The 12,498-nt window shown below is 42.2% G+C and overlaps 2 pseudogenes; one reads left to right on the forward strand and one right to left on the reverse strand.

The window, feature by feature from the left end:
• The first annotated feature begins 1,142 nt into the window (after positions 1-1,142).
• Positions 1,143-1,556, forward strand: LOC123459241 (annotated as a pseudogene).
• Positions 1,557-5,252: 3,696 nt separating this feature from the next.
• On the reverse strand, positions 5,253-12,498 carry LOC101595466 (annotated as a pseudogene).

Consider the following 12,498-nt stretch of genomic DNA (forward strand, 5'->3'; position numbering starts at 1 on the left):
GGGATGTGCTACCTTCCAGTGAGTTATTGGTCAGGGAGGTCCCTATTTTCTCCAAAACATTATAGGATACTGCCAAGGCCTTTGGTTTCCCATGAGAAAGAGATGGTAAGACCCTATTGCTGAAGACTTCACATGCCTGGGCAGCAAGATCACTGAGAAATCAAGATGGGGCTGAGCTGAAAACCTCCTCCCTGTAGACCAGCCACCTGAAAGCTGGAAAAAGCTGCACTACATGCAGCCCTATGGGAGACAGAAGTCATCAGCAGTGAAAACAGTGGACACTGGAAGCCTCAAGTTTTGCCAGGCAGGCGAAATGACTGAACAGGTGCAATAGTGGCATATCTGTTCTAGGGGAAACCAAGTGCTCTCTAACTTGACTAAAGACCAGCTCTATGGGAGGAAATACATGCATGGTACTAAAAACCTAATCAAAATCCTATGGCAGGGGAGGTCATGAGCCTTAGGGGTATTATGCTCACCAAACTGCCCAGTAAGCACTACACTTAATGTTTATAGTCATAAATTAATGCTACTCTCACTTTTGATTAGAGAAGCTTCTCTTTTCAGATGGTGGTGACCTCTGGGATGAGGCAAAAAGCAACATAGTAAGAAGTGATAGAGGACTGTCCAGCACGGAAACATCTCTATCACACCCTCCAAGGCTCAAGGTCCATTGCGGAAGAGGTGGCAGAAAGAATGTAAGAGCCAACTCCTTGCAATGGAACTGTCCAGACAGAAATTGGCCTCAATATACATGACCTCTCAGTGCCTAGCAATACCTTCACAATACCTTTATAATAGAAGAAAAAGATGATGGCATTAAAATAAAACAGAGACTAACGGAGAGAAGGAAGGGACAAGGGGAAAGTTGGGAAGGGGAGGGAATTATCATGGTTTATTGTCTGAAAGTATGGAAGTGGTCAATAATGAAATTATACATTAAAAATTATTCAGAGACTTTGGGGGAGCACCAGCCCAAAGTGTCGGAGCCATGGTTCCGCCTAGACGAGCGAGGGTCCGCAGTGCTGCCGTCTGTCCGGTTTCCGCGTGTGCTCGCCGAAGAGGTGGAACTAGGACGCAAAGTCTCAGTTTCCCCCGGACGGCCGGGCGTCCTCGGTGCCTGCGAGGGCCGGAAGCCGAGGATGAGCTGCACAGTTGGGAAGGCCCTTGCCGACGCCACCGCCCCTGTGGAGCGGCTGCGAGGCCGTGACGACCCAGCAGAGTCTCTCATTGAGCAGACCACGGCGCCCAGCAAGCGCGTGGAAGCCATGAAGCAGAACTCCGCACATCCCTGGAAGAGCATCATTCAGCCTTGGAGCTTATAAAGAGCAAGTATCGAGAACAAATGTTTAGACTACTGATGGGTAGCAAGAAAGATGATCCAGGTAATATTGAAGCTAAAAGAACAGCACTCCGAGCAGAAAAACAAAGGCTTGAGAGAGATCCTCCAAATAACTCGAGAATCATTTTTGAGCCTCCGGCAGGATGATGCTTCGGAGAACACGTCTTTGTCAGCGCTAATGACCAACAGCGACCTGAATCTGAGGAAGAGCTGAATGGCTGTCGGGTATGCCGCTCCTAGCTTTGCGCATTGCTCCACATGGTCCCCCAGGACTGGCCCCAGTGCATGAATGAATGAGCGGAAAACTGTTTCAGTCAATCCTTTCCCTCTCTGTAGTGCATACAACATACACAACAGAAAATGAACAGCAATGGTCATAAAGTACACTCCCAAAGGTACCTGAGATGTAGAGGCTGAGCTGCCGCTGAGGGTGGACAAGGGGAAGGCTTTCCATGACTGCAGCATAGCAACACCTTGAGCAGTGCCTGAGCTTTTTTCTTTCTTTTTTTTTTTTTTTTTTTTTTTACCCATAAGCAGGCTTTGACACTCCTAATAATGTCTAGGGCATGCATTAAAATAGCCCAAATTTAAAGGCTGGGAAGATGGCTCAGAGGTTAAAGGCGCTTGTTAGTATTATCCGTATTTTAAAGTGTGAGTTTGGCCGTGGTTTATGAGTGCAAGTTCTTCATGCCATGGTTTACCCTTCCTGTCTGGTGTCAGCCAGTAGAGAGCTATGACCAGGAGGCTCCAACTACCTTCCCATTTGTTTAAACTCTTTGTCAAAGGCAACTCAGGTTTAAAGGCTGTAGGAATGTTTTATATGCCCAACAAAAGAGGTGTTTAGTTACAGCTAACTTACCAGCAATTACCAATGACTTGTGGGTATGAAATAGTTCAGGAACGAAAAAGAAGGAAGATTACTTTCTAAGAAAGACAATCTTATAATTTCTTATAATAGACACATTTAGTAGGTTAAACTACTTGAAAGAATAAGTTTTGGTTCTTGGTTAATAATGAAAACATGCTTTTACTCCTTTTTTGCTGATAGTTAAGAACTGACTACAGTTCATTCAGCTGGCAGTTCAAATGTTTGATACAGCAAGATAGGTATGCACATCTCAAATTGCTTTGGCTCAAAGATTTTTTTTCCTTTTTTTTTGTAATTAACTCTTGAAATACCTAAATACTAGATTCAAAGATTAAAAAAATGTCTGAGGTCTATTTTTAGCTCCTTCTGGTTCTCATAACCTGTAAGGTGTTTTTCTTATACTCTTTCATTCAGAAAGGGGGTGTAAATCTTTGGACCTACAAGTGTTTGTTTTCTTTTGTTTTAAAAAATGACATATTTTTGGGCTGGAGAGATGGCTTAGCGGTTAAGAGCTTGCCTGTGAAGCCTAAGGACCCCGGTTCGAGGCTTGGTTCCCCAGGTCCCACGTTAGCCAGATGCACAAGGGGGCACACGCGTCTGGAGTTCGTTTGCAGAGGCTGGAAGCCCTGGCGCACCCATTCTCTCTCTCTCCCTCTATCTGTCTTTCTCTCTGTGTCTGTCGCTCTCAAATAAATAAATAAATAATTTAAAAAAAAATGACATATTTTTAACATGTGTTTTTAAAAGGTACCAGTTACAGAAATCTGCTTTAACACCAATTGAAGCCTAAATTTTCCTTATTTGGCAGTGATTAGAAGGCTGAGTACCAAACATGATTAGACATATTATATTTATATTAATAACATGCTAAAATTAGCACAAGTAATTCTACTTTTGAGTACATACATTATGATTTTTACATATAATTTCATATATTAGTAAACTCAAACTACTTTTCACTTCAGAATTTTTTGCATGTTCAGTTTAGGGTGAGTGGGTGAATGGGGATTATTAGGAAAGGGCTGATGTCTCAAACATTAAAGATTTCTCATTCAAAGGCCTTAACTAGTGTTTTATAAGTGAAGGGTTTTTTATTTTTAAGATTTTTTTCTATTGGTTTTTAGCAAAGTTCCCCTAATTTAATGATACATTCTTTCACATAGTTTTACCCCAGGTAAGAAAGAAAATAAGCTACACAGTTGAGATTAGGTCTGCGGCAGCTCTAATATAAGACAGTACTTGATATTATTTTTATAAATAAGTAAGTTAATTTATTGCTTGGATATAATTCCAAGGTCATAGATGCTGAGAGATACTTTGTTTTTGGCAACAGTTTTCCATCCCCACTTTTTTTAAAAATAGAACTGTAAATTTATTTCTGAAAATATGGAATTAGTAGGAGTCTATTTTTTCAATAAAGATGTGTGTTTAAAAATGAAAAAGAAATTATTCAATATATGATCAGGTTGGCTTCATTTCAGAGATACAAAAATGGTCAATGTATGTAAATAAATCAATAATATTAAAATCAGTGCATAAATAGATTTAGGGATATAAATCATATGATCATACCATAAGATGTAGAAAGGGAGATTGGCAAAGTTTAACATCCCTTAATGATAAAAAAAAAAAAAAAAAGCCGACAAGAAATGCAGAATAGAAAGAACATACCTACACATAACAAGGTTATAAATGGCAAACCTATGGTCAACATTAATCTAAATGAGGAAAAACTGAAAGTTATTCTTCTCAAATCAAGAACAAGATATGAACTCTTTTCAGTTCTCTGCCCCATTTTGTGAGTGGGTTGTTTGATTTTTTTTTTTGGGGGGGGGGGTTCTTCTAGGTAGGGTCTCACTCTAGCCCAGGCTGACCTGGAATTCACTATGGAGTCTCAGGGTGGCCTCAAACTCACAGTGATCCTCCTACCTGTGCCTCCCAAGTGCTGGGATTAAAGGCATGTGCCACCAAGCCAGCTTAATTTTTTTTTTTTCCGATTAGTTCATTTTAATTTTTTAAAATATTTTTATTTGTTTGAGAGAGGGAAAGAGGCTGAGAGAGAATGAGCGCACCAGGGCTTCTAGCCACTGTAAACCAACTCCAGATGCATGTGCCACCTTGTGCAACTGGCTTATGTGAGTCCTGGGCAATCAAACCAAGGTCCTTTGGCTTTGCAGGCAAGTGCCTTAAACACTAAGCCATCTCCAGCCCCTGCCATTTTTTGAGGTAGGGTCTCTCTCTAGCTCATGCTGACCTGGATTTCACTAAGTAGTCTCAGGGTGGTCTCGAACTCACAGTGATCCCCCTTCTTCTGCCTTCGGTTTGCTGGGATTAAAGTCATGCACCTCTCTTTTATTTTGATATATTTTCTTCCTATTAATGAAAGTCTTGGTTAGGTAGTATCAGGAACTGCATGGTTATGAATATTCAGGACATTTATTTATTTATTTTAGCAGGGTCTCACTGTTGCCCAAGCTGACCTTGAATTCACTCTGTTACCTCAGGCTGATAAAGGCTTTTCTGTTTTTGTTTTTGTTTTTGTTTTTTTTTTTTCTGTTTTTCGTCTTTTGAGATAGGGTTTCTCTCTAGCCCAGGTTGACCGGGGACCTACAATTCACTGTGTAGCCTCAGGGTGGCCTCAAACTCACAGCAATATTCTGCCTCCCAAATGCTGGTATTAAAAGTGTGTGCCACCACACCTGGCTCAAGGACATTAAAAATATATATGTATGTATGTACATGTGTGTGTATGTGTGTAATATATATATATATGTTGCAAGCAGAGAGAGAGAAAGAAAGAGAGAAAGAATGGGTGCACCAAGGTCTCCAACTGCTATAAACAAAGTCTAGATACATGTGCCAATGAATTTACATTCAGCACATTTTTAGTGAAGCAAGGCTCTTGGTTGGGGGTGGAATTTTGGCTATGAGTTTTGTGGGATGCATAAAAGCTTTCCAGTTATCTGAGGGCTGCAGATCAGATAAAGCGGACAGCTGGGCTCTTGCTGTTTCTGTCTCAACTCCCTCTTGGAATGCTGGTTATCACTTGAAGCAGACCTCCCTGGGGGTTCAGCCATGGAGGAGCAGACATCTGGCTTCCTCTTGCCCTGTTACAACTGGCAGGCGAGGCTCAAGAGCTAGCTGGTGTCTTTCAGAGGTTTCCCATTGACAAGGACCCAGGGCACATACTCATGGGGCGGCTGCAGGGCATTGGTGAGCTCAGCATTGATGTGCAGGAGCTGTGTGCCGCGTTCCCCCAGTGCACACTCCGTGATGCTTTCTGGTGACACCTGTGGGGCATACAGCTCCAGGCATGGCTTCAGATTCTTTTCCATCTCATCCAACTCCTCCATGCACACAATGGTTAGGAAGGCCACGTTCTTGTCCAACACGCAGGCCTCCACCTTGTTCAGCTTGCACTCCAGCTCACTGTGCTGACATGAAAATTCCCATGTACCGCTGACATTTTGTTCCTGAGTGTTTCCATAGGACACCAGGGTAACATTGAGAGTCTCCATGACCATCAGCCATGTGGGGAAGAGATCTCGGACTAGGAAGTAATGACAAGCTCCGCACAGGGACTCATAGTACAGGGTGATATTGACAGGTGGTGCAGGTGGTTCCTTGACAGACTCCGAAGACGCAAGTTCTGGACCTGACAGGGGGAAGAAAGGGGTGAGGACAATTGCAGGATGAGAGCCAACTGTGATGTTGGGTTAAAACTCTACTTCTAGCCATGCCTCCTCCTCACAGGGATTCAATTTTTTAAAATTTATTCATATGAGAGAGAGAATGGGCCTGCCAGGGTCTCCAGCCACAGCAAATGAACTCTAGATGATTGTGCCACCTTGTGCATCTGGCTTATGTGGGTCCTGGGGAATTTAGCCTCAAACCAAGGCCCTTAGGCTTCACAGGCAAGTGCTTAACTGCTCAGCCATCTCTCCAGCCTTGTTTGATTTTTTTTTTAATCTTTTTTTTTTTAATTTTTATTTATTTATTTGAGAGTGACAGACACAGAGAGAAGGACAGATAGAGGGAGAGAGAGAGAATGGGCGTGCCAGGGCTTCCAGTCTCTGCAAACGAACTCCAGACGCGTGCGCCCCCTTGTGCATCTGGCTAACGTGGGACCTGGGGAACTGAGCCTCGAACCGGGGTCCTTAGGCTTCACAGGCAAGCGTTTAACCGCTAAGCCATCTCTCCAGCCCTTGTTTGATTTTTTATTGTTAAGGTTTTTGAGTTTTTTGCAGATTCTAGAAATTATGCCTTTGTTAGTTGTATAACTGGCAAATATTATGAGATTCCACCTTACCTCAGTAAGGATAATAAACATTAAAAGTAAAATGAAAACAAGTGCTGGTGAGGATGTGGAGAAATAGGAACCCTCAACCACTGTTGGTGGGAATGTAAGATGGTACAACCACTATGGAAGGCAATATGAAGATTCCTATAAAGGTTGACTATAGAGTTATCAACAGACCCAGTTATTCCCTTACTGGACATTTACCCTAAAAGCTCCATCCCTCAGTTCAGAGAGATTTGATCAACCATGTTTATAGCTGCTCAATTCATAATAGCTAAGAGCTGGAATCAACCAGATGTCCATCATTAGATGAATGGATAACTAAGATGTGGTATATCTACACAATAGAATTCTACACAGCAGTAAGGAAAAATGACACAATGAAATTTGAAGAAAAATGGTCAAACTTGGAGCAGATCATTCTCAGCAAACTCACCCAATCACAGAAAGACAATATTCACAAGGTCTCACTCATCTGTGGCTCCTAACCTGAATCTGCCTGAGATGCTGACATATCTAATAGGCATCTCAAGAGTCAGACAATAGGGAGGGTGGGGTGGGAGGGGAGAAGAGGATGGGGGAGGGACACAAAACTGGACCCAAATGGCAATGGTACCATAAAATTCTATATTTGATTTTTTATTTTTAGGTTTTTCGAGGTAGGGTCTCACTCTAGCCAAGGATGACCTGGAATTCACTATGGAGTCTCAGGGTTGCTTTGAACTCACGGCAATCCTCCTAACTCTGCCACCTGAGTGCTGGGTTTAAAGGCATGTGCCACCACGGCCAGCCTAAAATTCTATATTTTTTTAAATTTTTTTGTTCATTTTTTATTTATTTATTTGAGAGCGACAGACATAGAGAGAAAGACAGATAGAGGGAGAGAGAGAATGGGCGCGCCAGGGCTTCCAGCCTCTGCAAATGAACTCCAGACGCGTGCGCCCCCTTGTGCATCTGGCTAACGTGGGACCTGGGGAATCGAGCCTCGAACCGGGGTCCTTAGGCTTCACAGGCAAGCTCTTAACCGCTAAGCCATCTCTCCAGCCCTAAAATTCTATATTTTAAAAGACAGACTAAATGGTTGAGTCTTCATCAGGTCCTTAGAGGGACCACTTGAACCACACAGGGTCCTGGAGGGGGTATGATGAAGTCTAATTTTAATTTTCTCCTGTTTCTCTCTCTCTCTCTTTCTCTCTCACTTTCTCTCTCCCCCTCTTCTCTCTTTCTCTTTTATATTACCTATCTTTTTCTTCCTTCATTTCCTTGGTGCTGGCCTATAACTCCCAATACTAGCCTGCAATCAACATCCATAATGATCAGGGAGACCTACAAAGTTTCCCAAAAGAATACAGACTTCTGTCAGAGTAATTGATGGCCCACCAAAGGTTAGTGGTTAGACCCTACTGCTGAAGATACCATATGCTGTTGCTACAGAACATGGAGTGACCTGGCTGGGATCTGGAAGAGAGTCAGTCCCCAGACAGTTAGCTTGTCTAGTGCCAGAAGGGGATACATGAGCAATTGGGGGGGGGGAAATGACCAACATCTGTCCAAACAATTCATGGTCTAAGCTACTCAGCAGCAAACAACATGATAAAATGCTCACCCAAGTACAATAATGACACACAGCCATGATGGGTAACCAACTGCACTTGATTTGGCTAATGGATTCACTCAGTGGAATGGAACCCATAGCTGGTTCTGGGAAACAAGTCAGAACCATATCCAAAAAACAAGCCTGCTCTCCATTATCAAGCAACTGTGGGCTATAGGAGGGCCTATACCTATTAAATTTTCTCTAAAATAATAAGGGTTATCCCATTTATCTGGTGCTGACTTCACTCTCCATTGTAGAATTTGCTTCTCTTTTTCAGATGGATGCAGATCCTGAGGACAGAATCACACCTCACTGGGGCCCCAGCTGAAACTATAGAATAACTGGGGAAATGAGCAAGTGTGCTGTGTTCTTGGTGAATCTGGACCAGCACAAGGGTGAAGGAGATAGGCACAGAGAACACTCAACTCCTACCAAAGCAGATATCCAGAGACACAGAGGCTCCCAAGACCTCATCACTGAAATAGAGCTAAAACAAACCCAATATGGTTCAGGGAACTTCACAGAAGAGGGGGAAAAATATTGTTAGAGCCACATGTTGGGACAGGGAGGAGGCCAACAATGGTACCAACATGGCTCTATACATACTGTGAACATAACTAATAATAGTAAAAAAAAAAAAAAAGATAAGAGTGTTCATTCTCCCCACTCAGTCTCAGGAAGAGCAATGACTCAAAAGAAAGAAATAAGAGAGATACAATTAGGAATAAATGAACTCAAATGATTGATATTTATAAACTATGTGATCCTATATCTAAAATCTCTAGACTCCACCAGAAACTTTTGGAGCTGATAAGTACTTGTAGCAAAGTAGTAGAATTCAAACTTAACATACAAAAATCATTAGCTGTAGTGTGCCCTTCTTGTGGAGCTATAAAAGAAAATAGTGGCCTGGAGAGATGACTTAGCAGTTAAGGCACTTCCCTGCTAAGCCTCAGGACTCAGATTTGATTCTCCAGGACCCACATTAGCCAGATGCACATGGTGACACATGCGTCTGGAGTTCATTTGCAGTGGCTAGAGGCCCTGGCGCTCCAATTCTCACTCAATCTATCTCCATCTTCCTCTCTCTCTGTCTATAATAAATAAATGAAAATAAATTTTAAAAATATATAGAAAGAAAAAGGAAAACTGTATTCATTCCAAATAAGAAAGATGAACACTGATAAAAGAAAAATTCCAACATGTCAAGTTTGGTGAAATAAATTAGCTTACTAGGGTTATTTAAAGGTGCATATATACAGAGTGGAGATTTTATTCAGCCATAAAGAATTAAATTATGACATTTTCTGGAAAAAAGACAAAGCTGGACATTATCATGTTAAATAAAACAAGCCAGACTCAAAAAGACAAAATCATTGTCCTTAAAAGAAGAAATAGATGGGCAGTCTACTAAGTAAAACTGGGAGTTCTTTTTCAAGTGCAGTCTAATTTGAGCCATCAAAACAGAGTCAGAGCCCCTTAACCAATTCCCTGATGAAGTTACAAAGGTGACTGTGCTCTGGGGGAAAGCAAATAATTGGACATCTTTAGGACTATTGAACACTGATTTTGATCTATCACTAATTCTAGAAGACTCAACTTGGTTTTTGGTCTACCAGCCACAGTAGAGATTTATGAAGATCAAGTAGTCAATGAAGGTGTAGCTCAGGTACATCTTAGAGGGGCCATGCTGTGGGTATTTTCCCCAATCTGGAATGTATAATTAAAGTAGACATGCTCAACCACTATAGAATTCCCTCATTGGTTTACTCACCAGTGAAGTGAGAACTGATTATGACAGGAAGGCCAAATGAAATCCCTGGCACTGCTTATACTTAGAAAATTGGAAACCAAAAGCAATATCACATTCCTGGAGGGATTTCAGGGATGGATGCCATGTCAAGACTTGAAAGTTGGAAAGGTGGCTATGTCCACCACATTTCCACTCAGCTCTCTTATTATAAAGTTGAAAGCAGATGGCTCTCGAAAATGCAATGAAATATCATAGACTTAAACAGGTGGTGATTCCAATCGCACCTGCTGTTCCAGATGTGATTTCATAGCTGGAAGAATTGACACATATCCTGCCACCTGGCATGTAGCTATTGAGCTGGAAATACTTTTCTCTCCATACTTGTGACTAAAGACCAATAGCTGTCAGTTGCTTTCAATTGATAATATAACTTACCTGTCTTGTTTCATTAGTATACCAATTCTCATGTCCTATCTCATAATTCTGTCCATAGGATTTTGGTCATATTCATTTACACTTGACATACACAGATCAATTATACTGATGATATTGATAATATTATGATATTAATTTGACTGAACATAGTGGGCAGCAAGTGGTAACTACTCTATACTGCACAGCAGATGGTAAAAGAAAAACATTGACCAAAAAATTGAAGTGCCTTCTACAATCTAGTGTAGTGGCACATGCCAAGATAGCCCTAGTTATTCTGGGCACAATGATTTGTGGCCCTTCTTTAATTTAGAAGAAAACATGTTTCTCATTTTTGTGTGTTACTCCAACCTATTTACAGAATCCTTAGACATCTGCTTTTTTTTTTTTTTTTAGCCAGCTCTTGAGAAGGCACTGCAACAGATTTGAACTGATGTACCGATGTCCAACCTGCTGTGCCACTTGTACTAAATGATTCATTAGATGATATGGTTGTTAAAGAATCAGTGGTAAGTTAAGGTGTCATTCAGATCCCCTGGCTGGCCTTTCCAGGTAAATCATAGTTATAGACCCTTGGATTTAGAACAAATCCCCTCCATACTATGCAGACAGCTACTCTCCTCTTAAGAAAAAGCTTTGGGCTGGACAGATGGTTTAGCAGTTAAGGTACTTGCATGTGAAATCTAAGGACCCAGGTTCAATTCCCCAGGACCCATGTAAGCCATATGCACATGGTGGTGCATGCATCTGGAATTCATTTGCAATGGATGGAGTCTCTGGCATGCCCATTCCCTCCCTCCACACCCCCACTCTCTGTCTCTTTCTCATAAATAAAATTAAAATACTTTCAAAAAGACACAGATTTGCTGGACGTGGTGGTGCACGCCTTTAATCCCAGCACTCGGGAGGCAGAGGTAGGAGGATCACTATAAGTTCGAGGCTACCCTGAGACTACATAGTGAATTCTAGGTTAGCCTGAGCTAGAGTGAGACCCTACTTCGAAAAACCAAAAACAAAAAACAAAAAAAGACACAGTTTTTTTTTTTGTTGTTGTTGTTGTTGTTTTGAGAGTGACAGACAGACAAAGAAGGAGAGAAAGAGAGAATGGGTGCGCCAGGGCTTCCAGTCACTGCAAATGAACTCCAGACACGGGTCCTGGGGAAATCGAGCCTTGAACTGGGGTCCTTAGGCTTCACAGGCAAGCGCTTAACCGCTAAGCCATCTCTCCAGCCCAAAAGACACACATTTATCTCCATATGACTCCTCAAGCAAGACTGGTCATACATTCAGAGTACTACAGGAAGTGCTGCAACACAGCCAACCCTGCAGCCCACTACCCATCAGTTTTAGTTAGCTAGAAAAACACAGGATGTATCCATCAGACTCCCTCAGTAAGATCCAGAATACTTGGCTTAGAAACGCTAATGTAGATATCAACTTTTCAAGAGGCATACGTCTGTTTATACAAACCTTATCACAGTGGTGGGAACTCAGCTACAACACCCCATATGTCATGAAGAGAGGGACTCTTACTCTCCCTCAGAGCCACTCTTCAGTTGGCCCTTGGGCATCGGATTTTTCCTGGAGATTTGGAAACTGAGAAGGAGGCCTAGGGAGCAGAACTGGGTGCCATCTAAGGAAGGCCAAGGTGAAAGGCTCTGATGATTCCTCTCAGCTCACATTGTATCCTCAGCTCAGGGTGAGCTATTTTTATATGGGTAAATGCTTACCCTAAGTTAATACATTATGGCTGTTTCCTCACCACCACCAGCAGCAACAAAGAAACAGCTTTCGGTTTGAACTGGGTCTTATTTTGAGCTCCCCACTAACTGGGAATTACCTGCTCCTGAAAGGTATGAATACAGCAGTATTACAGAAAATGGAGTATCCAATATTGGACCAAACAGACCCTGAAGACAAAAGTAAACTGCATTAAGTAGGTTAAGCCCCTCTAGTCCCCCTCCTACTAAATCACTTTCTGCTTCCCAGTCTGCCCCAGTGGCCTCAGATGGAGTTTCCTCCAATCACTTGAGGGAGGAAGAGAAAACCCATCCTCAGGGTACAGATGGTTTTTGCATGATACCCAAGCACATACAAAAAGGCACAGGGACAGCATCACAGCCCCTTTCTGGGACACTGTGTAAGGACCATGGTGAAGGACAAATTCTACTGGGTAGAGTTTCTGTATTGAGCCATCATTGTACAT

Source organism: Jaculus jaculus, chromosome 3, assembly GCF_020740685.1.
Source record: "Jaculus jaculus isolate mJacJac1 chromosome 3, mJacJac1.mat.Y.cur, whole genome shotgun sequence".
NCBI lineage: Eukaryota > Metazoa > Chordata > Mammalia > Rodentia > Dipodidae > Jaculus > Jaculus jaculus.